The sequence below is a fragment of the Dermacentor albipictus genome, chromosome 3 (assembly GCF_038994185.2).
Source record: "Dermacentor albipictus isolate Rhodes 1998 colony chromosome 3, USDA_Dalb.pri_finalv2, whole genome shotgun sequence".
Lineage (NCBI taxonomy): Eukaryota > Metazoa > Arthropoda > Arachnida > Ixodida > Ixodidae > Dermacentor > Dermacentor albipictus.
Genome location: NC_091823.1, coordinates 181587616 through 181613373, shown reverse-complemented (window position 1 = coordinate 181613373; position 25758 = coordinate 181587616). Strand labels below are relative to the sequence as shown.

Below are 25758 nucleotides of genomic sequence, written 5' to 3'. Positions count from 1 at the left end.
CAGTTTACGACATGAGCAACCAACCCCGAAAGGTTTCTTTAACCCACTAGCCCATTCCGTACCATGCTATTATCCTGAATTCTGACCCAAAAAGGACGAATTGTTTTTAAAAACCATAGTTGCCAACATGTTTTAACACTTCACAAAGAAAATTCAGCAGATACACTTAAAAGACTGCTGAATGCAAAAGCATTTTACCACTTGTAGACTTCCGAACGTCGTGAACACACACACTAGGCACACCTTTCGTCAGCCAGAACCGTACAACCACTGTGGTGTCGGCAAAGCATGCTCATCTCGCACCCCAGAGACAGAAGTTCGATTCTCATCCAAACCCCAAAATGTACCAAATTTTCTTTTCAAGGCTATTATTCTTTGTTTACAGGAACCTCCGCAAGAAATTTGACATCAATCCAAGATTTTATTATGTGTTTTTACTCTTTATGCCGTCGGCCATTTTTGGTACCAACTTTAGGCCACGCAGACACGAACGGATTTTTGTGTAATGGGGCATATAATGAATTCACATTACAGTCGAACCCACTTTTAACGATGCCGGTTTTAACAATATATCGGTTATAACAATGAGAAGCAGCTGCACCGTCAACTTTTGTATGTTTTGCATGGTGAAATAACCCGCTTACTACAATGCCCCGATGCCGCATTATCAGTTATAAGATGAAGTCTGGTTACTCGGTGTCCGAGAAAATGGTAGTGAAATACAAAATCCTTGAAAAGAAAAAAGAAATACATGAAATTCGAGCCACTGCACAATGGCCCACTGCTCCCACAGCCACTGCGCGCTCATTTTCCAGACTTTTTGTGCGTCTCTCTCCCGTCGCCCTTCCACCCCTCCGAACACGAATGGGCTGTGCCCATCTTGCAGAGGAAGACATTTAGGAGGTGAAACTCCCGTCAGCATGAGTGAGCGCAGGCGACCAGATAAGGTCACAATTGTATGCGCCAACGGGGCCGTATGCAGTAGCGGCGTCATGCAGCGCGTCGTAGAAACCGCAGCGGGGGGGAGAAGAAAAAGCAGTGCCCGGGCAGGTGGCACCGACGTGCTCTCCGGTGTAGGGGTTGGAGGACGGACTTCGGGATGAAAACCAAACTTGGGAGTATTTATTTTACATTATATACAGGGAGGTGAGCATCAAGTACCAGTCGTACAGTCATTACGGGCCGGCAGCAACTCGGATGCTGCGGCCCGCGGCAAGAAGTTCGAGAGAGGTGAATCAGGGAATCAGGGAATGTCCTGGTCTCTCTGGAAGGCTTCTTATAAACACTTCGAGCACTGTAAGTCACGTCATGTTTGACCAATAGGAGAGTCCGCTCCGATGACGCCACTCTCAGCCAATGGTAGGCGGCCGTGCGATGGTGTCATACCCGGCGAAGAGAGTCGGCGCTTGGTCCTCCTCTCTTGATCACTTGATCCCGGTGCTGCGGCCCCCTCAGCGGTAGCAATTGTCTTCTTCAAAGGCGATGAAGAGGTACGCTTGGGCCTTCCCGGCACGTCTGGCTGTCACGGCGCATTACCGCCGTCTTGGTTTGCACCCACTTTACTTCCAACAATGCCGTGCTATTCCCTCGCTTTCTGGAAGAGTCAAGCAGAGAATAGCTACCGGCGGCTTACAAACTTGTTGGCTCGTGAACTCGTTGTGTGCTCCTCTGGAATGTGCTTTCCTGCTTCTGCATTCCTCAATTAGCTGTGCTGCGTTTCGAAGTGGTTTGGGGAACTCGAAGTAATCGCAGGAAACAGCTCCATATCTAACACCGGCCACTTCCTCCGTGCCCTCAATAGAAGTCAGGCGCGCGCGGCCGTACGGGATCAACACGCTCGGCTGGTTGCCCTGGCAACCGAAACGGCCACCACCATGATAGTGGCTCCGCAGGCTTGCGACCTTTTCTGGTTGCCGCAAACAGCGGAGTTTCCACTCCTAAATGTTTCTTGCTCCGTGGCCCATCTCTACGCCATGCCACCCTCCGAAAAACGCATGGACAGCGCCAACTGCGCTGCTCGCATCTTGTTCGCTGGCTGGTGGATTCAGCACAGTTCTGCAAGCAGCGTAATTGCCCATGTTTGTCTTTTTTTGTCGAAATTTTTCTTGGCCACGCGGCTTCTCAGCCTCTTTTGACTCGCTGCTGAAATGGAAGATGACTGACCCGCCCACTGATAATTGACAATGGACGATGCTGCTGGTGAAAAGAAAGCGCACGGCTGTAGATTTGGAAACTAAGTTCTTCTAACCGGTGAGGTGATCATTGTGAACGTGCTTGCATCGGATAGCGACGGCGACGACGGCAGCAACGACGCGGTAGGGCAGGCTGCCTAAACACTGTACTGACAGGAGGCCCAGCAGATGATTCAGTCCCTCCGGGGCTTCATTGCCGTGAGGAACCTTCAGCTGCATTACGTGGAGCACCTGGATGCCTTTGAGAAGGATGTCGGTGAGGCTGATGGACATAGGGTTTTCTCGTGCAACGCAGTGCGACGTACGTGGCGAGATGCTTGTGGTGATCTCCCCTTGGCGTTTCTTCTGTATTTCTCAAGCTGACAGGCTCCTGCAGCAAAATTCTCGCATTTTTTAAAAGGCCCCTTTTGGGCCCACCCAAGCGCTGCCTCAGTGGTGCTTGCATATCGCTTGCCACCCATGACACCTCTTTGCAGTTATAGCAGTCATTCTTTACCGCTGACAGCTGCGGCTTGTTACAGGTGATCGGAGCACCAGGAAGCAGTTACACGAGTGAGCATAATTAGCAGCCGGATAGAGGAAGAATGAAAGAAGGTGGCAGGGAGGGGCACTGGCTTCCCCGCCATTCTAGTTTGCTAAGATCAGCTCTGCCATCCCCCTATTTATATTTTTTCATGCAACCCGGTTTCAACAATTATCGGTTATAACAATCAAATTTTTGTGGCATTTGAATATTTTATAAGCGGATTCGACTGAAATAATTTTGTTTCTGTTGCATTGTCCCATGGATTCTGTGCTGCTATCTACCAAAAGCTAAGCACAGACAAAACTAGGCTCGTCCATAGCATTGCTAGAAAATGCAAAGTACCACTGATGAGCTGAGCAGCACACTTGTCCTCGGGCGTTCTTTACCAGAAATGCATGGACCAATCCAGCGCGCTGGATTATTTAAATTTTTATTATTATTTTTTCATGACATGAAATGCTTCAATACAATGCGTAAAAAATTAACTCTCGAAACATCATAGGACAAAGAACGCTGACATTTAGAGGGTAGAGCGCTGTGGGAACGCCCCACTCCGCTGTAGCCTTCGCAGTGCAAGACATTGAAGAAGGGGGGGAAGCACTTTGGAGGCTGAGTTTCATTGCCAATACTCAGCTTCTGCTGAATGTAATGAAGTACTTTTTGCAGCAAAGCATTTCTGAAATTGCCATTTTCACTTCAGATGCCTTTCTCCACTTAGATAAAAAGTGGTTCTGGGGCCCCTTTAAGGGGTCAACACTGAATCCCACATAAGCATAGCATTGCTTTTAGCATAGCTTTAGCATAGCATAGCTTTTACAGCGAAGCTGTATATAGCTAGTTTCCAGCGGATTGATGTCTGTAGACCAAAAACCATGAACAGATCTCGAAGATAGTGCAATACCAGGCCGACCCGCGGCGGAGGTGAAGCAGGCTTCAAGCACTGCACCAACTTGCAAAAATAAGTTTTATATATTGGGTCCAAATACAACTTGTACCAGATATTAAACTGATACTGCAGGTGTATACCTCTGCACTTTCTTGATGGCTGATGACATGACCAGTTGCTTCTAGGAGGGGGAGGGGGGAGGTGCTCTCAACCAAACTATAAACTTGCACTCCGTTTTGCTTTGTTGGGTCAGTTTCTTCGCACTTTTTATAAAATGTAACCTAAAGGGAGTGTGGAAGATTGTGGCGGAGCGACTAGTAGGACCTCACCTTTCATTTATGTGCATACAACGTTTGATGCACGGCAATGGACAGTTCGCCATACACCTTCACAGACTGTTAGATATGGCGCCGTTTCCTGAGGCTACTTCGAGTTCCCCAGACCACATCGAATCGCAGCACAGCTAATTGAGGAATGCAGAAGCAGGAAAGCACATTCCAAAGGAGCGCCCAAGCAAACAAGTTGAAGGCCACAAGACAAGTGCAAACAAGTTTGCGGCCCCCAGGTCGTGCGCCGCCGGGATTAGAAGGGGTCCTCGGACAATGGAGCCCAATCGTCACCCTTCTTCGCCTTTGAGGAAGGCATTTGCTACCACAGCGGAGCCGTACCACCGGGAGCAGGTGGGCCCTCGTACAATGGAGCATGAGCGCCCCCCCTTCTCCACCTTAGAAGAAGTGCATTGCAAGTCAGCGAGGCAAGACCGCAGAGAGCCGCCGGGTGTGACACCGCGACAAGGGCGCCAACGATTGGCCGAAAATGGCATCATCTGAGCGGACTCTCCCATTGGTCAAACATGACGTGACTTCCAGTGCTCGAAGGGTTTATAAGAAGCATTCCAGAGAGACCAGAGCATTCCCTGATTCACCTCTGTCGAACTTCTTGCCGCGGGCCGCAGCGTCCGAGTTGCTGCCGGCCCGTAATGACTGTACGAATGTTACTTGATTCTCACCTCTCTGTATATAATGTAAAATAAACACTCCCAAGTTTTGTTTTCATCCCGAAGTCCGTCCTTCAACCCCTACAAGACTAGAAGAGCACTGAATTTAAAATTTTTTTTTTAAACCCATGTGCATACCACTAAACCTGCCATGGTTAACGCTCCGTGGTTAACAGAATTGCTTAAAACTGGCAACAATTTGTTCATGATGCCTACACAGTGCAAGGCACTGTCCTGTTGCATGTAAGCACTTCCCTCGCATTGTGTAGCGATCATTCATTCAAACTGACTCACTCAACTCTCACCGCTTCAACAATTTGTTCCTGCAAATGCTGTTTCTAATACCAGTTACAAGAGTTAAAACTCCGGCAATTTACACGTCCACCAGGGAACTCTCCTTAGCTCTTTTGTTCTTTTAATACACATTTCTTACCTGTATAACGTCTCTTCCAAAATTATTCTCTTCACATTTACCGTGCCATTGCTGACCCTAATGACATCCAGCACCCCAGGTGACTTAAAAGCAATTGAAGAATAGTGTAAAAGTTGGGAAACAGTACTGAATCCAGCAATACTGCAGACGAGTTACAACAAAGGATTGAGGACCTTAACAGAGAGAGTGTAAGAGTGGGGTTGTAATATACAGAAGATAAAGATAGCCATGAATAGCCGAGCAAGGGAACAAGAGTTAGAGTTCAGGATCGCCAGTCAGCCCCTGACTGGAAGCTTACCATTATCATTGAAAAAGAAGGTGTACAATCAGTGCATTTTACTGGCGCTGACATATGGGGCAGAGACTTGGAGACTTACAAAGAAGCTTGAGAACGAGTTAAGGACCACGCAAAGAGTGATAGAATGAAGAATGCTAGGCATAACATTAAGAGACAGAAAGAGAGCAGTTACAATTCGAGAGCAAACAGGTATAGCTGATATTCTAATTGACATTACGAGAAAAAAACAGAGCAGGGCAGGTCACGTAATGTGTAAGTTGGATAACCGTTGGACCATTAGGGTTACAGAATGGGTACCAAGAGAAGGGAAGCGCAGTCGAGGATGGGAGAAGACTAGGTGGGGCGATGAAATTAGGAAATTCACAGGCGCTAGTTGGAATTGGTTGGCGCAGGACAGGGGCAATTGGAGATCGTAGGGAGAGGCCTTCGTCCTGCAGTGGACATAAAATGGGCTGATGATGATGATTAAATGTTAACGAGATGTTTCTCCTATCTTTCTACAGGGGAAAATCTTCTGAACCTCATACATACTTGCTTAATGGGCCTCTCACCAGGTCTGGCCCATATTGAGCTTGACAAGCGCAGTGCACAGAAGGCATGCTAACAATTGTGCCTGCAAGGTATTACACCATTAGCCCGTGAAAAGAGCTGAAATCTCAAACCAAACGCTGTGCGCCCTTCTCCTTACGGGCACCGTGCTCCCAGATAGAGAGCTGCCGTCAATTGCACAAGTGCTCCTATGTAAAGTGCAGTGCTGTGACGCCACTCACAGTGACATGGGACTGAGAATTAGTCAAGGCAACATCAGTTATTTGTTTGATCTGTTGCTTCAACAAACATTTTAAAATTTAGGAAAATAATATGACCTGCAAATCAAATGTCTGCGAATCTGTTTTACTCCATGCCCTAGCAAGAGATGTGTACTTCCGTTTCGTCTGCTTGTTCCCACATCATGTAGTCGCGCACACAAAGAACAAAACTGTTATTTGTGTGAAACTGTCACTGCGTGAAACCGGCATGGCGGCAGCAGTGCACTTCACGATGTTTCTACTGCTTATGCAGGTCGCTGGCGCTTCTTTTACGCGACAATGTGCCAGGAAAACACCGACGTTTCTCCCAACGTTGGAGGGAGCCATTTCGCAAGGACTACGAGCGCCGACAACCCTTGAATCTGACACGGCACTTGATGACGACAGCGGGATGACGTCGGCTGACATTCCGGATTTCGGCGCATGTGCGATTCTTGCGAACAACCAATTGAGTGATTACCGGCTGGACGGTATCAGTCTGCTACATAAAGCAGCTCTCTTCAGTGCACCGACGGGGCGTGAAACCGGCATGGCGGCAACAGTGCACTTCACGATGTTTCTACTGCTTATGCAGGTCGCTGGCGCTTCTTCTACGCGACAATGTGCCAGGAAAACACCGACGTTTCTCCCAACGTTGGAGGGAGCCATTTCGCAAGGACTACGAGCGCCGACAACCCTTGAATCTGACATGGCACTTGATGACGACAGCGGGATGACGTTGGCTGACGTTCCGGATTTCAGCGCATGTGCGATTCTTGCGAACAACCAATTGAGTGATTACCGGCTGGACGGTATCAGTCTGCTACATAAAGCAGCTCTCTTCAGTGCACCGACGGGGCGTGAAACCGGCATGGCGGCAACAGTGCACTTCACGATGTTTCTACTGCTTATGCAGGTCGCTGGCGCTTCTTCTACGCGACAATGTGCCAGGAAAACACCGACGTTTCTCCCAACGTTGGAGGGAGCCATTTCGCAAGGACTACGAGCGCTGACAACCCTTGAATCTGACATGGCACTTGATGACGACAGCGGGATGACGTCGGCTGACGTTCCGGATTTCAGCGCATGTGCGATTCTTGCCAACAACCAATTGAGTGATTACTGGCTGGACGGTATCAGTCTGCTACATAAAGCAGCTCCCTACAGTGCACCGACGGGGCGTGAAACCGGCATGGCAGCAACAGTGCACTTCATGATGTTTCTACTGCTTATGCAGGTCGCTGGCGCTTCTTCTACGCGACAATGTGCCAGGAAAACACCGACGTTTCTCCCAACGTTGGAGGGAGCCATTTCGCAAGGACTACGAGCGCCGACAACCCTTGAATCTGACATGGCACTTGATGACGACAGCGGGATGACGTCGGCTGACGTTCCAGATTTCAGCGCATGTGCGATTCTTGCCAACAACCAATTGAGTGATTACTGGCTGGACGGTATCAGTCTGCTACATAAAGCAGCTCTCTTCAGTGCACCGATGGGGCGTGAAACCGGCATGGCGGCAACAGTGCACTTCACAATGTTTCTACTGCTTATGCAGGTTGGTAATAAGGAATCCTCTTATTTTTTTCCCGTTGTTTAGCTTGCCGGTTTCACCCCAGAAATTGTTTCACTGTGTTCTGTCGCACTCATGTACGCAACACCGTTCAAGGAAACAGTTTCGCCTGTTTCGCCGCTTCTCGTTTTATTTGCTGCTTTTGATATTGTGTGGCGACGTTGAACTGAATCCCAGACCTACAACTGAGGCGACCTTGCAGCAGCTCTTGGCAGGCCAGAATATCATTAAGGAGAAATTAAACAGTATTGAATCTGTACAGGCTGCAAACAGGCTCGCTATAGGCGAACTAGGTGGTCGCATCAAATCTCTTGAAGCAATGTTAACCAAAGTTGATAAAATAATATCGTCCGTGATGGAGTGCGCCCAACAATACGAGACTCAAGGTCGAGCTTTGAGGTGCTTAACGTCAAAGGTTGACGATCTTGAGAACCGTAGTAGAAGGGGCAATCTAATTTTTCATGGCATACCCGACCAGCAGGCTAACGAGACAAATGTCGACTCTGAGAGACAGGTCTTGGATATATGTTCTTTGAAGTTAGGAATTTCCACTGTTGAAATAGAAAGGGCTCACCGGTTAGGACGCTTTCACGCTGGGAAGAGTAGACCTATTATTAAGAAATTTGCCTTGTTTAATGAAAAACAGCGCATGCTAAGTAACGCAAAAAATTTGAAGGGTACTGCTATTGCTATTTCTGAAGACTTTTCGGAAGCAATGCGAAGGAAAAGAAAGATTTTATGGGACTATAAAGGTACATAAACGGGACGGCGTTAAGGCTACCCTTAGGTATGATTACCTACTTTTGAACGGGCAGAAGTTTGTTTGCGATGATGTAACAATGCAGGTAACCTCACAGAAGTGACGACGCCAGTCTAGCCCTGTTAACCACACTTTTGTTATCCTGAATTGTAGGAGCATAAAAAATAAAAAAGATGAATTGTGTGCACTCATAGACGCAGTAAAGCCTTCAGTCATTCTTGGCACAGAATCTTGGTTAGAACCAAACATTAGTGATCACGAGGTGTTTCCAACAGGATACACCTGCTACAGAAAGGACAGAAATTGTCATGGAGGAGGTGTATTTATACTAATAGATAACAGCATAAGGTCTTCTCAGATTCAAGTGGACGTTGGCATATGTGAAGCCATGTTGTGTAAACTAGAACTTCCGAATCGTATGATCCTTACAGTATGTAGCTTTTATCGTCCTCCAAATGTATCACCAGACGTTCTCACGTGTTTTCAAGGCATAATTGATGCAGTGTATACGCATACCATGGTAATTGGGGGCGACTTCAATTTACCGGATATTAAATGGGATACACTGAATACTATCACAGCTACTGGAATAAGCAATACAGAAATGATGGATATGGTGAATCTGTATGCACTGCGCCAGCTGGCCCTCTCGCCAACGCGGGGAAACAATATTCTGGACTTGCTGCTAACGAATCGACCTGATCTTGTGGATTCAACACTCGTGATTCCTGGTATAAGTGACCACCAGGCTGTCGTGTCGACGATGTCACTAGCCTATGTTAAAACTACAACCCATGTTAACAGAAGAGTGTACAATTACAAAAAAGCAGATCTAGATTGCATTAATCAAGCGTTAGATGCCTATTTTATTGTGTTTGAAACAGAAGCCGACTGTAGGAATGTGGAACAGTTGTGGCGGTTATTGAAGCAAAAGATACTGGAACTACGTGAGCGGTTTGTCCCATCTTGGGTACTGACGACGTGAAGAAGCAAAAACAAACCTTGGTTTACGAAAAGGTTGCGCCAACTCGCACAAAAAAGGCAGAGAATTTATCATGCCTTTTGCAGAACACCATCAAGAGAAACGGAGGAAAAACTGAAAGAAATAACTCGAGAGGTTAAAGAAGCAACACGCACTGCTAAAGACAGTTATTCGAAAACTATTCAATCACAATTAGAAGATAAACCAAAAGAATTTTGGAGACACGTGAAAAAGAACGGAAAGGACGTAATAAATATTACCCTCTCATGTCCGGTGATGTCACAGTTCATGACGACACTGACAAAGCAGAATGCTTCAACGCCTACTTCTGTTCCGTTTTCACTCCTGCAACAATGCCTTCTGCGGACGAGCTAACGCGGCATGAAACAAGTGACATGAATGATGTAATCAATATGCGCGGCATCGAATCGTTGCTTCAAGGGCTCGACACTCCTAAAGCCTGTGGTGCCGATGACTTACCAAACTTCCTGTTCAAATCATGCGCTGAACCCCTTTCTAAGTACTTGAAATTAATTTTTGACAAGTCGTTGCTTGAAGCCTCCCTGCCTGATGACTGGAAAACAGGTATTGTGGTCCCTGTTCATAAGTCTGACCCTAGAAGCGACGTTTCAAACTATCGTCCAATATGACTGACATTTATCGCATGTAAAATACTAGAGCATATTCTATTCACGAGCATTGTAGCTCATTTCAATACTAATTCTGTGATTACGTCCTCCCAATACGGATTTCGTAAGGGGTTTTCTTGTATTACACAGTTAGAATTCACAAATGATATTGCTTCTGCTTTGGATAAAAGGCTTTCAGTTGAGTGTATCTTCCTCGATTTCAGAAAGGCTTTCGACACGGTACCCCATTCATTGCTCATAGAAAAAAATGCATAAATATAAAATTCACCCGCAGGTTGTCGCATGGGCTAAAGAATATCTTACCCTGTGCCGGCAGGTCGTGGTTGTAAACGGGGTTCAGTCGTGCCCGCAAGCAGTTACATCCGGTATACCCCAGGGCTCCGTCCTGGGGCCTTTACTTTTTTTATTGTATATAAATGATATTGGCGAAGGTCTTACACCGCAGCTAAGGCTGTTTGCAGATGACTGCTTGTTATATAGGGTGACTAACAACATGGATGATGCCAGTTTGATTCAGGAAGACCTCAATCTAATTAGTGAATGGTGCACTAAGTGGCGCATGCAGATAAACCTAACCAAAACAGTCAACATGACATTTACTCGAAAGAAGAACCCTATAAATTTCTCTTACACCTTGAATAACAATTTCATAGCTAAAGTAACACAGTTTAAATACCTAGGTGTTTGGTACACCCCAGAATTGTCATGGCAGAAACAGGTTAACTATGTAACCGCTAAGGCAGGGAAAATGTTAGGTTTTCTTCGTAGGAACTTCAGAGCATTCAGCACATCTACACGAGAGCTGCTGTACAAGATGTACGTAAGGTCTGTCCTTGAGCACGGCTGTGTAGTGTGGGACCCTCCGACGGCACGTGACATTAATAAACTTGCGAGGGTACAGAATTTAGGTGTGCGGTACGTGTCAGGTCGATACAAAGTTAATTTCAGCGTTACGAGTGCTAAGGAAGAGTTCAAATGGGATACCTTGGAGGTACGACGCCAAAGGCTGCGACTGAAGCTTTTCCATTCCATATTCTACGGTACAATTGGTATTGAAAGGGACAAATATATAATGCCGCCTCATTACCGATCACAACGCGTGGATCATGCGCTAAAGGTACGAGAAGTTCCATGCAAGACAGAACTGTATAAGAAAACATTTTTTCCAAGAACTATACAAGAATGGAATAGGTTACCTGCAGTGGCGTAGCTAGGTCGCCTGGCACCCGGGGCCCATAGGTCTTCTGTCACCCCCCCCCCCCCCCCCGCCTTGATGTTGTCGAGGAAGGCGAGGATATTGACAATTTCCGGGTTTCAGCCCCAGTACAGTCGCCTTGGATACCGCGCACCTTCCCCGGGTCCCCCTCCCCTTCGGTTTCTTTCCCAGAGATCGCGAATGTAGCAAATATACACGGCGTCTTTCCTGCGCCAAATAACACAGGGTGCTTCACTGATAACGTGTGATAAGTCCATGTGCACATCTTCTGCCAGACTATAAGGCTTGGCTGCCAATACAAATGCGGCATCGTGGAAAATATGACTCACGTCACAAGTAACGAAAATATCTTTATAATAAAGTTTTAATTACCAATTTTAGCGGCAATATCACATTTGCAAAATTGAAGCCCGACATTCATATCTTGCCCACCAACAACTTCAGAAAAATTGTCGTAGGTACTATGGGACGCAGTATTTTGTCTGTGGGCAGCCCTGAACGAAAACGAAAATGAAATTGTTTGTCAGTGAGGCTGATCTCCCCGTCCTATTAGAAAACGCTACCTGCCTCCCCAGTGCGCGGGCGCCAATGCTATGAAAATTACGAGTTCTCTTCATTCTGATCATTAAAGCCTTGTTTTCAGTTGCTGCTATACGGACAAACGTGATTATCCTAGCTGCGGTACCACCGCAAGATTGAGAACAGAATAGAGCACGGTTCGCGTCGGTTCTTGGCATCACCATAAATAAAAAGAAAGAAAAGGCCGCGGTGAAGCCCGTGCCAGCGAAAGCTTGCACTACTGTTGGTCTGCAGCCGCAATGGAGAGGATTAAGGGATCATCCTCACTGGTCCACTATTTCATATTTCTTTCACTGCTGCCATATACTGGGCGCCACCCGCAGTGCCAAAGTACTGTAGGTTGTAGCACCCAAAACGATTTTGTTTTAAGAAGTTTTTGTTGAGTTAATAATATGACTTCGAGTCCTCAAGTCTCGAATTGAAGTGTTTTCTCTATAAGTACTAACTACGGGATTATTAAGGATGTGGTTATTACTTATCTGCCATATATTTCGCGCTACCGAGTTCCTAGTAATCACAAAAAGACATAACTTCATAGAATCTCGATCGGGAAATATCCTTACAAAATTCACCCTTTCTTTTTATAAAAATCTGTGCAGTTGATACAGACACTGTACTTGTGACATGAAGTCACACAAAAACAACAGTTTTCTGAAACTTTCGAGGGTAAGAAGGAAAGCGTGAAACATAACGGCAGGTTTCACAGCGGCTTCTCGGAGCGAGCGGGAGAGGCGAAGTAAAAGCGAGCCGGACATCGCGGCGGGCCCGCTACTACAGCCTGTCGAGTCATACGCCGCCAAACTCTTCGGCCGAACCAAGCCTGAAGACGATCCAGAGAATCCCATTCACGACTTTTGACGGCCCCACTTATGCAACGTCGCTCTCAACGAACACTTCGCCGTAAATGCCCTCATGCTGATGTCTTTGAGCCGTAAACGCCCTCATGCTGATGTCTTTGTTCGTCTTCGCTGCGCGTTCTGAACGGAAGAGGGACCCAAGAGCCCCAACGCTTTACAACGCCTCACGGTATGTTTAGCAACTCCTGCTCCCAACATGAACGCAAAGCACGAGCGCACCCCACATGAAACATTCCGCTAAGGCGAGTAGTTTAGCGACCATTTCACGAATTAAATTTTTTAGCCCGCACATTCGTGCAATTATTTCGTGGGGTGTTGATAAAGCTGCAGTTGACAATTCTGTGGCGCAACGTATCGGGTGCATGAGCGCGGGGTACTGGATACCGGAGCATTCTTTGCAATCTGCGCCCAGTCAAGCCGGCGGAAAGAGGGGTGTCTTCAGGCGTATATGACACCCCCCCTCACCAACTGGCCCCTTGCACACGGGGCCCACGGCCCCCCGGCCCCCCCTGTTGCTACGCCACTGGTTACCTGCCAGTGTCGTCAACGTCGTGTCAAATGATGTATTTTTTGCCCTGTTGAAGTGACTCAACTAGCCCATTTCTTTTACCTACAGATTGAATCTGCCCATGTATAACTTACCGTGTTTAGAAAATTCTGTAAGTTCTGTTGAACTTTTGTTGATTTTTCTCACGTCGAGTGAAAGAGAAAATCTTTCGTGAAAGTTTATACCTGTTCTGTTAAACCTTTCCCCCCACTGTGATGCCTTTTGGCGCCTGTGGGTACTGAATAAATAAATAAAATAAATAAATAAATTGGTTCGGTGCTCGTGTAGCAGTGACTCATACCGCAAGTCAGGTGTTTTCGTGTGCAGCAAGAAAAATCGTGCACTCCGTGAAATGAGACAGACGCAGATCGTCACAGGAAGTGTGCAGTGCAAGAAAAAAATAAAAATAAAGGGGGAAGGCAGGGCCCATGATGCGTGAGTCACGTGATCCTCTGGCTTCGCTATGGCAGAATGCAGGGAAAGAATTCCACTTGCAAAAGCTAGACGGGGCAAGTGATGAGAGTGCCCATGTTGGTAACGAAGCTTGCCTCCTGAAATCATGAGTTTGCGCCAATATATTTTTGTCTCTGTTGTTAATGAACTAATTTGAAAAATTACGATTTGCAGTAGAGCACTCCTTACAGGGCATGTAACAGCTTCTAGCGTATTACCAAAATTTGCTATATGGCCTGTTGAAGGGCCCTTTAAGGAACCACTGACATCAAAATTTTGAACTCTAGAAGTTTCTGTTCCGATTTTCCTGCATACATAGGTACCCCTGAGGGAGTATTAATGGCGAGCATTACCTAGAATATATGTTAATATGGTTTTAAAGTAAGCGGCAATGCTCACCTCAGTTGGTAGCGACTATATGATATTGTCATCAATATGATGCATTTAGTGGCTGCTCGGGCTTTCTGTGACATTCCCTTCCTCCCTCATGGAAACTTGCTTCAATTTTCCCCGTATTTAAGTCAGGTAACATTCAATTGTTATCCAACTATAGGCCCATCTCCTTAACAGCGCATTCATGTAAATTACTCGAAAACATTATCTTTGAACATATTATGGAATTTTTTGTAACAAACTAAGTTTTATGCACTTTCCAGCATGGTTTGAGACATGGCCTCAGCACTATAATACAACTGATAGAATGCGTTCAAGACATCAGCAGCTCTTTAGACATAGGTGACCAGACTGATGCTATTTTGATAGACTTTGCAAAGGCCTCCGACACTCGCACCCTAAACTTATGCACAAGCAGTTCGCTATACTAAAAATTGCATCCTTGATTGGCTGGGTATCCGACTTTCCTCCTCAGTGCTCATTATATTGCTGCGACGTCATCTGCGCCCAACTACGTTGACGACGAAGACTACTTGGAGTGTGCAAGCGAGGTGCTAGAGAAGAAGCCTGAACTGAACTCTTGTTCTAATTGTTTCAATAAAATACCACTCTCCACTCTTGTCTCAAGTGAGCCGTGACACTTGAGACAAGAGTGGAGAGCGGTGCTGGGTATAGCATCATCGCCTAATGATAGGGACGACTCCTGCGAGTAGCCCTGCATCTAGCCCTTCAAGACATCATCCACGCGTCGAGACACCTGTGCATCGTACAAGCCGTCGCCTGCAAGGTCTGTGCTGGGAATTCGGTCTCTTGCAAGGAACTTTGTCAGCGACCTCACCGACTCAGGAAATGGTACTTGCAAGTCCAACGCAGGTGACTGTTCAAAACAATCTAGTCGCCACAAGCTTCCACGGTGACACATATGAAGACGCAGAGGACTGGCTGGACCAGCACGAACGTGTAGCTAAGGTCAATCAGTGGCGTCCAGACCAGAAGCTTTCCAATGTGTACTTCGCTCTTGAAGGTAGTCTGAGCCACTCCCTAAACCATGTTCCAAGCCGCGCTTCAAGCCACGCACATATAGCTACGTAGGCGCTGTCCGTCGCCCGCTTTCTACCGTGCCAGTATAGCAGTACCACCAGCGGCCACCTATTGCTGCCTGGACACAGAGGGAGCATTTCAGGCGAACCCAGCTTCGCCGGACCGACGTATGGCGCACTGCTGATTGCCGACCATTGTGTTTTCACTGTGGCACACCAGGGCAGCATCCAGGAAATGTCACCTGCCACTCCGCGACAGTTTCCAGAGAGACATCCACGCTTTGACAACAGTGTCACCTGGGAACAAGGCAGCTCAGCTAATCTTCGGTTGCGCTCGCCGTCTCCGTTAGGTTATTTTTTGCCGAACCATCGCAGTTTCACCGACGTGGTAAGAGGCCACTTTCCAAGCCCACGGCGGAGAAACTGAAATCAGCTTGGAATCACTTGGAATCAGCGACCTCCGGGGGGGGTTGCAAGTCGTCTAACCGCCGAAAATCTCCCATAATTACAGAGAAACGAGTAGAGCAAACCGGTGAAACGGAACGCTGACGAATTTGCGAGTGCCGACCTACTCTTAACGGTTGATGGGCACGACGTGACAGCTTTAGTTGATACTGGCGCAGATTTTTCGATAATGAGTTAGCAGTTGGCAGACCGGTTTAAGAAAGTAAAAATGCAATGGACAGGCCTTTATATTCGAAATGTCGGGGCCAGATAATGATACCTTCAGGAAAATGTACTGCACGGCTGCAGATAGGAAATACAGCTTTTGTGGCCACTTTTATGATTTTAAAAGAGTGCTGCAGATCACTCATCCTTGGAATGGACTTCTTGCGGGAGTATTGTGCCGTGGTTAACATACAGGAAGGCGAGATAACCTTGTGAACTAGTACAGACACAAGCCAACACGAAGAGCGCCACCATGCATTTTCATGTGTCAACGCCGACAACATCAGCATACCACCACTATCACGCAGTCTTGTCTTCGTCAGTTGCAGAGAACAGCTTAACAAGGACGGTGTAGCCGAACAACTGCACTTCTGTTCCGCCAAGGTGTTGCTATCGCTCAGGGTATCGCCAGCCTAATCGGTGGTAGCACGGAGGTACTACTGACAAATTTTACCAGTGAACGTCAGCACTTCACTAAAGGCACCGCTGTGGCATACTTTGACGAAATCGACCCCTTCCAACACTGTTTCGTGGTTTAGTGCTGCAACAGAAACAAAGGCTCAGGGAACTGCTTGAGCATTTAAAGGACTGCTTCTCTACGTCTCAAGTGCGCCAAACGCCACTTACGAAACACATCATTGTGGAGGAAACAGCAATACCCATCCGACAGCATCCGAATCGCGTGGCTGAGAAAAAGCGTGAAGCAATACAGCAGCAAGTCAAGAAAATGCTAGATGATGATGTCATCCAGCCGTCAAAAAGCCCTTGAGCATCGCCCGTGGTACTCGTTAAGAAGAAGGATGGTAGCCTGCGGTTTTGTATCGATTATTGCAGGCTCAATCGGGTTACGAAAAAAGATGTGTATCCCTTACCACGCATCGACGATTCTCTCGAGAGGCTACGGCATGCATGTTACTTCTCATCAATGGACATAAAAAGTGGATACTGGCAAATAGAGGTCGATCAGCGGGATTGCGAAAAGACTGCTTTTGTGACGCCTGATGGGTTCTATGATTTCGAAGTTCTCCCTTTTGGTTTGTGCTCCGGCCCAGCCACGTTCCAAAGGCTAATGGATTCTGTTCTCTCAAACCTTAAGTGGAAGTCTTGCTTAGTGTACCTAGACGATGTGATTGTTTACTCTGCCACCTTTGATGAACATCTCAGACGGCTATGGTCAGTTCTTCAAGCCATACGGTCCACTGGGCTTACCTTAAAACCTGGAAAGTGCACTTTGGCTATGAAGAACAGTTTTTGGGCCACGTTGTAAGTCGATTTATTGTGGCGATTTATTGCAGGTTTTGCATGCATCGCCTCAGCGCTCACCTTCCTAACCAGGGAAGATGTCATGTTTGTGTGGGGCGAGGAGCAGGAGGCGGCATTTAATGAGTTGCGGCACCGTCTACAAACTCCGCCTGTTCTTGACCCCTTTGACATGGATGCGCCGACAATGATCCATACCGACGCCAGCAACGTGGGTCTAGGCGTCGACCTTGTTCAGCGGCAAGACGGCGCTGAGCGAGTCATCGCTTACGCGAGTAGAACACTGTCACGTGCCGAGTCTAACTACTCCACCACAGAGAAAGAGTGCTCGGCTGTAGTATGGGCAGTTACCAAGTTCCGCCTGTACATACATATACGGCCGCTCATTTCAACTCATAAGTGACAACCAATCTCTCTGTTGGTTGACCAACACGAAAGATCCATCTGCACGTTTGACACGCTGGAGCCTACGACTTCAAGAGTACGACAGGACGGTAGCCTATAGATAGGGATGGCAGCACTTAGAGGCTGACTGCCTTTCCAGATTGCCGTTCGAGTCGTCAGGCAGAGATGATGATGAATCCGCAGGCTTTTTAGGAGTTGTTGATGCGGGCACCATCTCTAAACGACAGCAAGAGGACCAGGAGCTTGCTTCACTAATTGATTTCTTAGAAGGTTGCACCATAAACAAACCCGGGTTGTTCTCAAGGGACTTGTAATTTTGCATACGCAACAGTGTTCTTTTTAGGAGGAACTTCTCTTCAACAGGGAACAGATAACTACTGGTCGTCCCTAAAACTCTCCGCAGTGAAATCTTGCAGGCCTGTCACGATGAAGCTACCTTGGGCCACTTAGGCTGCATAAGAACATTAGTGCAGATCAAAAAGAAGTACTACTGGCCATGGCTCGCAGCACAGGTGAAGCACTACATTCAAATGTGCCCTGACTGTCATAGACGAAAAGTGCCACCTACGAAACCTGCCGGACTATTACATCCCGTTCCAGTGCCAGAAACATCGTTTCCACAAATTGGGATGGACCTTTTGGGCCCATTCCCAATATCTGCAGCCGGAAATAAGTGGATTATAGTTGCGACAGATTACCTCACGCGTTATGCAGAAACCAAGGCACTTCCTAGCAGCACAGCAGCCGAGGCCGCACAGTTCATCGAAAGCATCGTCCTGAGGCACAGTGCTCCAGCGGTCATGGTAACCGACAGGGTAACCGCTTTCACGGCTCAACTTTTGCAAATTGTACTCGCACTCAGTGGCACAACACACAGAAGGACGATGGCCTATTACCCGCAAAGCAGTGGACTTACGGATCGCCTCAACAAGACTATCGCAGACGTTCTGTGGATGTATGTCGATGTGGAACACAAGAACTGGGACCAAATATTACCCTACGTAACGTTTGCTTATAATACGGCTCGGCAAGAAACAACAAGAATGACGCCATTCAGTCTCCTCCCCGGTCGAGAAGTGACTATAATGCTGGATGCTATGCTTCTAGCGATTCTGAGACTGACGCTGCAGATTTTAGAGCATGCCGAAGAAGCAAGACAGCTCATGCGTGCTCGCATAACTAGCCAGCAAGACCGTGATGCCCGACGTTACAATCAACACCATCGATGCGTTGTCTACCAACCCGGCCAAAGAGTCTGGGTTTGGGCTCCAGTACGCCGCCGAGGCCTTGCGGAGAAACTACGCCAATATTTCAGACCATACAAGGTTCTCCGATGCCTTAGTGACATCAACTATGAAGACGTTCCTGACAGCTCGAGGCGCCGTCAGGACCTGCCCGAGACTGTGCACGTGGTGCGCGTGAAACCTTATTTTTCTGAATGACATGGTCACTCTCTGGTTGGCTGGACACTGGATGCTACCCGTCGAGCATCGGGACGATGCTCCTTCTAGAGGGGGTGGGGGGGTGGGGCAAATGCCATGACGCCATCTGTGCCCAACTATGCTGACGACGAAGATGACTACTTGGAGTGTGCAAGCGAGGTGCTAGAAAAGAAGAAGCCTGAACTGAACTCTTGTTCTAATTGTTTTGATAAAATACTGCTCTCCGCTCTTATCTCAAGTGAGCCGTGAAAATATGTATGTTTCAACTATACTAACTCACCTTTGATGCCTGTTTCATCAGGGGTTCCCCATGGCTCAGTACTGGGGCCTCTTCTATTCCTGCCTTATGTTAATGACCCCCCCCCCCCCTTACACAGATCAGCTAGAATAAACCTTTCTGCAGATGATTGCGTTTTAAATAATTCAATTAAGTCTCCAACTGATCATGTTGTCCTTAACAATTCTTTCACTGGCTTTGGTAACTGGTCCAAAGCATGGCAAATGAATATCAACTTTTTCAAAACTGTCTCCACGTCCTTTATATGACGCTCATGCCCTTCCTTCTTTCTTAGCCTGTCTTTAATAATATTACTTTAAAGAGAGTGTTAGAATTCAAATATTTAGGTATCCTACTAATGCACGATTTGTCATGGCCAAAACATATTGACTAGGTTACTCACATCGTACACTGCTTCTTGCTCCTCAAGAAACTAAACTTCTAACACATAAAACCCTCATTCACCCCATCCTCGAATATGGCTGCATTGTATGGAATCTATACAGACACTGTGACGTCAAAAAACTAGGATCACAGCAAAAAAAAAAAAGCATGGACGCAAAAGAAGAAAGAAAAAGGCAGTGCATTTTGTTTGTAGGAGATATGACAAGGGCTTTTCGCCACCTAACTCTCTTCCCCCTGCTTGGTCTCACTCCTCTTGCAGAGCGTGGCAAACTTGAATGCCTAAAATTCCTTCACATGTTAATCCATTCTCCTTGTCTCTTCTCTCTAGATAACTGCTTGACTTCTTCGAAATCCTCATCTATGAGGAGTCAGCACACTAAATATCAACCTTTTTTGCCCGCACTGATTCCCTTAAATACAGCGTTTTTCCATTAACAATTGAAATTTGGAATTCATTACTGGGCAACCTCTGTTCACTACCACTGAAACAATTCACACAAGCTTGCTTATAAATGTTTGTTATTTATCCCACTCCTCCAATAGCCTCTGAGGCTGCAGTATGTATAAATAAATAAATAAATTTTGTGGTTGCTAGACAGACCTACTCAATAAAACAAAACCCACAAACAAGAATTTGGCTATCAGTGGTCTTTTAATGAAACTTATTTACATTAGTGACTAATAAATACCTAGAGATTGTTAGGTATTTATTAAAGCCATGATTTAAACTATCCATTGGACATATTAAATGTCACTAACGATGCCAACCACACCCTTGACATTCTTAGACGTCCCCTAGTGCCATGTTCTCTCTGTCAAGCTATTTCATTTTTGCAAGGCCAAAATTAGAATGTGTATCTTTCCTAACCATCTGTTAAATCTTTAGCTGTTCCAAAAATAGTACCCCCTAACAACATGCACATGCAATATGACCCCCACCTTCCAAACCTGCCTAGCTTAGATGTTCTGATTAGATGCAAGTCTTGCATCTTATCAGAACTGAGTAGTAAAGTTTATTTACTTTGCCAGCCTGGAATGCAGGCACAAAAATATGACAAGTTGGGCGGGTCGGTCAAGATGCATGGTGATGCTAAAATAGTGCTCACTTTTTCTTTGACCCCTTCTTTTTTTAGCACTGTTTAACTAGAACAAAAATATGTCAGCTTTGTTGCCTACTTGACAAATTTCACCAAAGCTTGGCCATTTAGTCAACATACCAGCTCACTACAGTTGCATTCCAAGGATGAGAATACTGTCATGACATGCTATTAAAACAGGAAGCGAATCAGCTACTGCATGCATGCGAACTATGTTTGCAAACCAAGGACTGCTTGAGATGGAGGTCTTTGATAATGGGTCTGCGTTTACCAGTAAGCTGTACAAGACATTCTTCAAGAGAAACAATGCGAGGTGAATACTGATGCCAACACATCATCCAGCATCCAATAGTGCAGACTGTTAAAAGCAAGTTGAAAACAAGACTGGGGCTCCAGTCACGCACTCAAATTGCCTGCATGCTCTTGAGGTGTCTAGGCCACACGAAAGCTGCTGCCCTTCGGATCTGTTGTTAAGGTGGGCGACAGTGTTGGACCTGCTCCACCCAGACCTAGGGACTAAGGTACTGCAGAAGCAGCTTAAACAAAAAATCAGACGTGACCAAGGGACCAAACTTAGGTTTTTGGGCCAACCTGAAGATCATCCTAGCCCACTGTGGCTACTGCTGTCCTCACCAGGCAGTACGATTCTTACGTGGTGGACGGCATTTAAAACGAGACCTGGATCCCAGCTCCACCAAGGTGACAATCCTGACAAGGATTTCAACAGTCCTGTAGCTCCGGATGTAGCTTCACGCCTCAGCACAGTTTAAAGGCAGTCAACTCCAGACCGCCCCAATCTTGGACAAGATTATGGTGAAGGCACGCCAAAGGAAACCACAGAACCTGCTGTCACAGCAGTTAGCACTCCTGTTTTTCATCTAAGTACCAGGGTGTGACAAACGATTTTGCACTAATCACCTCAAAACACTGTTATGGCCCTATCTAAATAAAGGGGGGAGGGATGTGATAAGATTAGTTGTGGTTCCGGCACCTAAGGGTGTCTCAATAAAATCAATGGCAAGCAGAATGCAGCAATAATGAAACATAGTACTTTGAGGCCCCAATAAATATGAGGTGGTACGTGGAATCTGGAAAGGAGTAACGGTGCAAGCGCTAATGTTCGCAAATGCCACTCTGCACTTAAAGTTGGATATTGTGTCGGAGTTGGAAGTTAACCAAAGATCGGTAGGTCGGATGGCTTTGGGAGCCCACAGTAAAACAACAAATGAGGCAGTGCAGGGTGACATGAATTGGGCCTCTTTGAAGTCAAACAAGTGCAGAGCAAAATTAGTTTTGAAGAAAGACTCGGGAGCATGGATCAAAATAAATGGGCACAAGTATCCGTACCTTAAATGCGTGAACACAGAATGGAGGAAGAGCTCAAGAATGTTGGTGACCAAGTACAAGGTAAATGAAAGTGTAGACCACCAGGAGTCATCAAAAATAAAGTGAGAGAAACAGAGGCAGCGAATCGGATGCAGACAATGCAAACAAAAAGGATCATGGAGAGTTACAAGAAGGGTAAGAATTTAGAGGGGAGACTTGAGCTGGTTGCCCAAGATAGAAAACAACATATACGGGAGCAAGTACTCGCCACAAGATGAAGCAGGAGTATGGCGCAGCAGAAATCCGGAGGCCATCCCAGTGGCACGCAAGAAGGATTCACCCAGTGAGACCCACACACGCCTTCCAGGAGCGCTAGGGTCCAAGGGGCACGGAAGCATCAACTGTCAAGATAAGCAAGAGATGTCTGGAGTATTGGCGGGAAAAAAGCAGGGATGAGATTGATAGGACTGGATTCGTTGCAGACATAGGTGGTTACATAGGTTACAGACAAAGTTTTGAGGAAGAGAAAAATGATGAAGGTGATGTATACAAATATGACAGAATGAAAAGCATGTATAGCATACCTGATTAACTAGAGCAGGCTAGGTGACTGTCACCACCTCGTTTCAATGGGGATGGCAATAAACCATCATAATCTAGTGCATGGGCCGGCTTGGGTGAGGGTCCCCAACTGCAAGCGTTCGTGTCAGTCTGTCGGCCAGCATCATGTTCCGGGACCGTGCAGTTACCACAATAACCGAAATGACCCCAATTTTATTTATAAAACTCCTTTTTCTCGTTTATTATTGGTAACTTTCATTTTACTTTTGTATGGAAAAAATTTCGACAGTAAAACACCCATTCACCAAATCAAGAGGGGAACCAAAAGAGCAGTCACGTTTCTTCCAAGAATCTTCCTTATTGCATATATGCACGGCCGCCCCCGTCTCTCTTCAGGGGTTATCACCGTTATCTTGTGTCGAAAGACGCAAAGCTTGTATTCACGCGACTCAAAACTTTCTTCGCTTGACATAAAGCAAAGTGACACCATGCCTCACTGAAAAATGCAGCCTCGATACAGGCTAGCGGCATTCTATCATGCAAGCCGTGCGGCAGCGACGCAGCAAGCTCGCTTCGCCGCTGAAACAGCTGAGGATCCGAATGCCGTTGTAGGGGAGAGGGACCGCGACAGGAACGACCAAGCGAAACTGCGGTACCACCGTCCACGTGCTGGACGACAACAAGCACGCGGGAACTAAATGGGCTGGTCAAGCATGTACGCGAACGAACCTTTTTAACGGCTCGGCAGCCTCTTGGAAACGTATTCAAAAAGCGCTAACGGGCCTAGGCCTAATCCCTGGCTCTGCAATGTCCGAGAATAGGCAGATAGTCCGAATCGAGCGCACTGGAGCTTGCCTAGCAAAGTGGCAACGGCAGGCAAAACTTTCGTCGACTCACCCAGAGTTGTGTCAAACATCTTTTTTACTTGCGCACTCCTCTTTCCGACATCGTCACACCAGGTCACACCATACCCAAGCCTTACCCATGCCACAACGAACTACGAGCTTCTCGGTCGTCTCGGTCGCGACTGGCAGAGGAGGAGGAGGGTGTTTTCGTTTTGCCTCGTCTTCGGCGAGCGTCGTCGCCGTATGTTCGAAAAAAGACTGCCAAATAACAAGTATTGTGCCTGCTTTTAAGCATTGTTAGCGCAATTAATTTTTTTCTACAATGTATTTCTATAATTTGTTCTACCGTTGTTGTCGACTGTGAATCCTTGCTGGATTTTTCTCTATGGATCCAGTGTATCTGCCAGTCGTCGCCTGTCATCTCATGTGTTGTGCCAGCGGTCGTGCTCGTCGTAACTTCGATGTGCAAGCGTACGCGGCCTCAACGAGCGTTACCTTAGCGCAGCTGCAGCAGTGGTGAGTGCAATCCACAGCACTGCGGAATCGCGTCGGGTTGGGGCGACACATGATAAAGACAACGATCACGTCGGCGCCTGCGTGGGAGGCAAAGAGCACAGCCGCTTAAGTGTGACGCACGTTCACTTTCCATCGTTGCAACCGTCGTACTGCTTTCCCACTGTCCCCACTGCTTTCCAGGGACGGTAGTAGTTGGATCTTTGGTGCTTCGGTGTGTATCATAGCTGGCACAGCATCATCACTACTTGGCATTGGGTGGAAGTCGACGCGAGCGATCTGTTTTAGCTAGTTTTGAGGCAATCCAACAACAAAACAAGATCCTAAGCAACGTCACCTCCCGTGAAAAATCGCGCAGGTTGGGATTGCAATCCGTCATCAGCAGTTTGTACAGAGCCGTTTGTGCCCGGCGATCTTATTAAGGGATACGAAGTAATTAGATGGAGGCTTTGATTTCACTATCACTATTTATCACTGTTTTATCAATCGAAGTGGCCGCCGTGGTGGCGGAGTGGCAATGCACGTAAAAAAAACACATGCTCTGCGACATAATCCCGGAATCTACACAGACTGCACTGTTAGCTCAAAAAGAACTAATAATTAATAACATCGAAGAAAAAAAGCTTACGCTGGGTGTTTTCATTCGAAGCCTTCGATACCCTAAACCATTACATTTTACTCTGGAAATGAAGTGCTTATACGTAGTGTAGCTAATTCATTGTTTAGTTCGTATCTGTCTATGAAAGAAAACAATGCGTCTCAATCGCTAACTGTTTTTCGTCTTCTAAAACCATTTCTTGTGGCGTGCCTCAAGGAAGCATTTTAGGACCAATGCTCTTCAATATCTACATAAATGATATTGTTAAGATAAACAATGACGCCTCATTCCTGCTTTATGCGGATGACACTAGTATTTTTGTTTCTGGACAAAATCCAACTGAAATTGTTGCCAGAACTCAAAGTGTACTTTCATATGTGCTGCAATGGTCCACTGCTAATGGCCTACGAATAAGTGTGAAAAAAACAAAAGCTGTCTTTTTTAGATCCCGAGGTACTGAAGTCAACGTGAACCAATCATTTAACGCTTGAGGGAATACCCGTCGAAATAGTGGAGAAACAAAGTTCTGGGCGTGACTTTTTCTGGTCATAAGACATGGACATGTCTTATTGAATCACTGACTAAATTGTTATCGTGTGCTGCTGGTGTTCTGTCACGATGTAGGCACCTTCTTCCAGAAAAAGCTAAACTTCAGATTTATCACGCTCTGTTTTCTTCCCATATAAATTACTGCCTGTTAGTCTGGGGCACCACAACCCTTAGTAACGTAAATAAAATTCACCTATTGCAGAAAAGAGCACTTCGGTATATTGCAATCGTCCTGCGCAATAGTTACATTGTTTACCCGCTGCAAGATATTCAGTGTGAAACGCATGTTCGATTTTTCTTTAATGTTTGCTTATTTCTTACCAAAGGAACAATTCAAAGTGGTAATTATTAAAGATTTATCAAGTGTAAGCATGCATTACACTGATTCACGCACCCGCAGCGCCGACAAGTGGCTTGTTCCTCGTTCCCGCACAACCAATTTTTTGCAGTCTCTCAGATTCACACTGCCGTCCTTACTTAATAAATATGAAGAGAACGACGCTAACTTTTCTACGTTTACAAAAAAAGAAATGCGTGAATTTTTTCTAACTCTTGTCTAATGTCTTTTATACTGCCCGAACATGATCAAGTATGTTTCATTACTCTTCAGTGTACTTCTATATTGACCTTATTTGTTCGGT

The 25758-nt window shown here is 46.4% G+C and overlaps 2 protein-coding genes and 1 non-coding gene across 9 annotated transcripts in view; 1 reads left to right on the top strand and 2 right to left on the bottom strand.

The window, feature by feature from the left end:
* Positions 1-23576, bottom strand: part of RASSF8 (ras association domain-containing protein 8) — a 97749-nt gene extending 74173 nt beyond the window's left edge. The window contains exons 1-3 of one of the 5 annotated variants that reach the window (XM_065450172.2): positions 23510-23576; positions 22636-22742; positions 22320-22452 (exon numbers count right to left, since the gene is read on the bottom strand). The gene's annotated coding sequence lies outside the window, so the exon portion shown is untranslated. Of the gene's footprint in view, positions 1-22319; positions 22453-22635; positions 22761-23341; positions 23480-23509 lie in introns of those variants that run through there. The other 4 variants (XM_065450175.2, XM_065450174.2, XM_065450173.2 and 1 more) reach the window with 4 other exon arrangements.
* On the bottom strand, positions 3586-3773 carry LOC135916729 (U2 spliceosomal RNA). The gene has a single exon (XR_010569041.1). It is a non-coding gene; the product is annotated as a U2 spliceosomal RNA (small nuclear RNA).
* Positions 23577-23592: 16 nt separating the features above from the next.
* The window catches only part of LOC135916728 (RING finger protein 141-like), a 271536-nt gene continuing 269370 nt past the window's right edge, over positions 23593-25758 (top strand). The window contains exons 1-2 of one of the 3 annotated variants that reach the window (XM_065450178.1): positions 23593-23729; positions 23853-23973. The gene's annotated coding sequence lies outside the window, so the exon portion shown is untranslated. Of the gene's footprint in view, positions 23974-25758 lie in introns of all 3 variants that reach the window. The other 2 variants (XM_065450179.1, XM_065450177.1) reach the window with 2 other exon arrangements.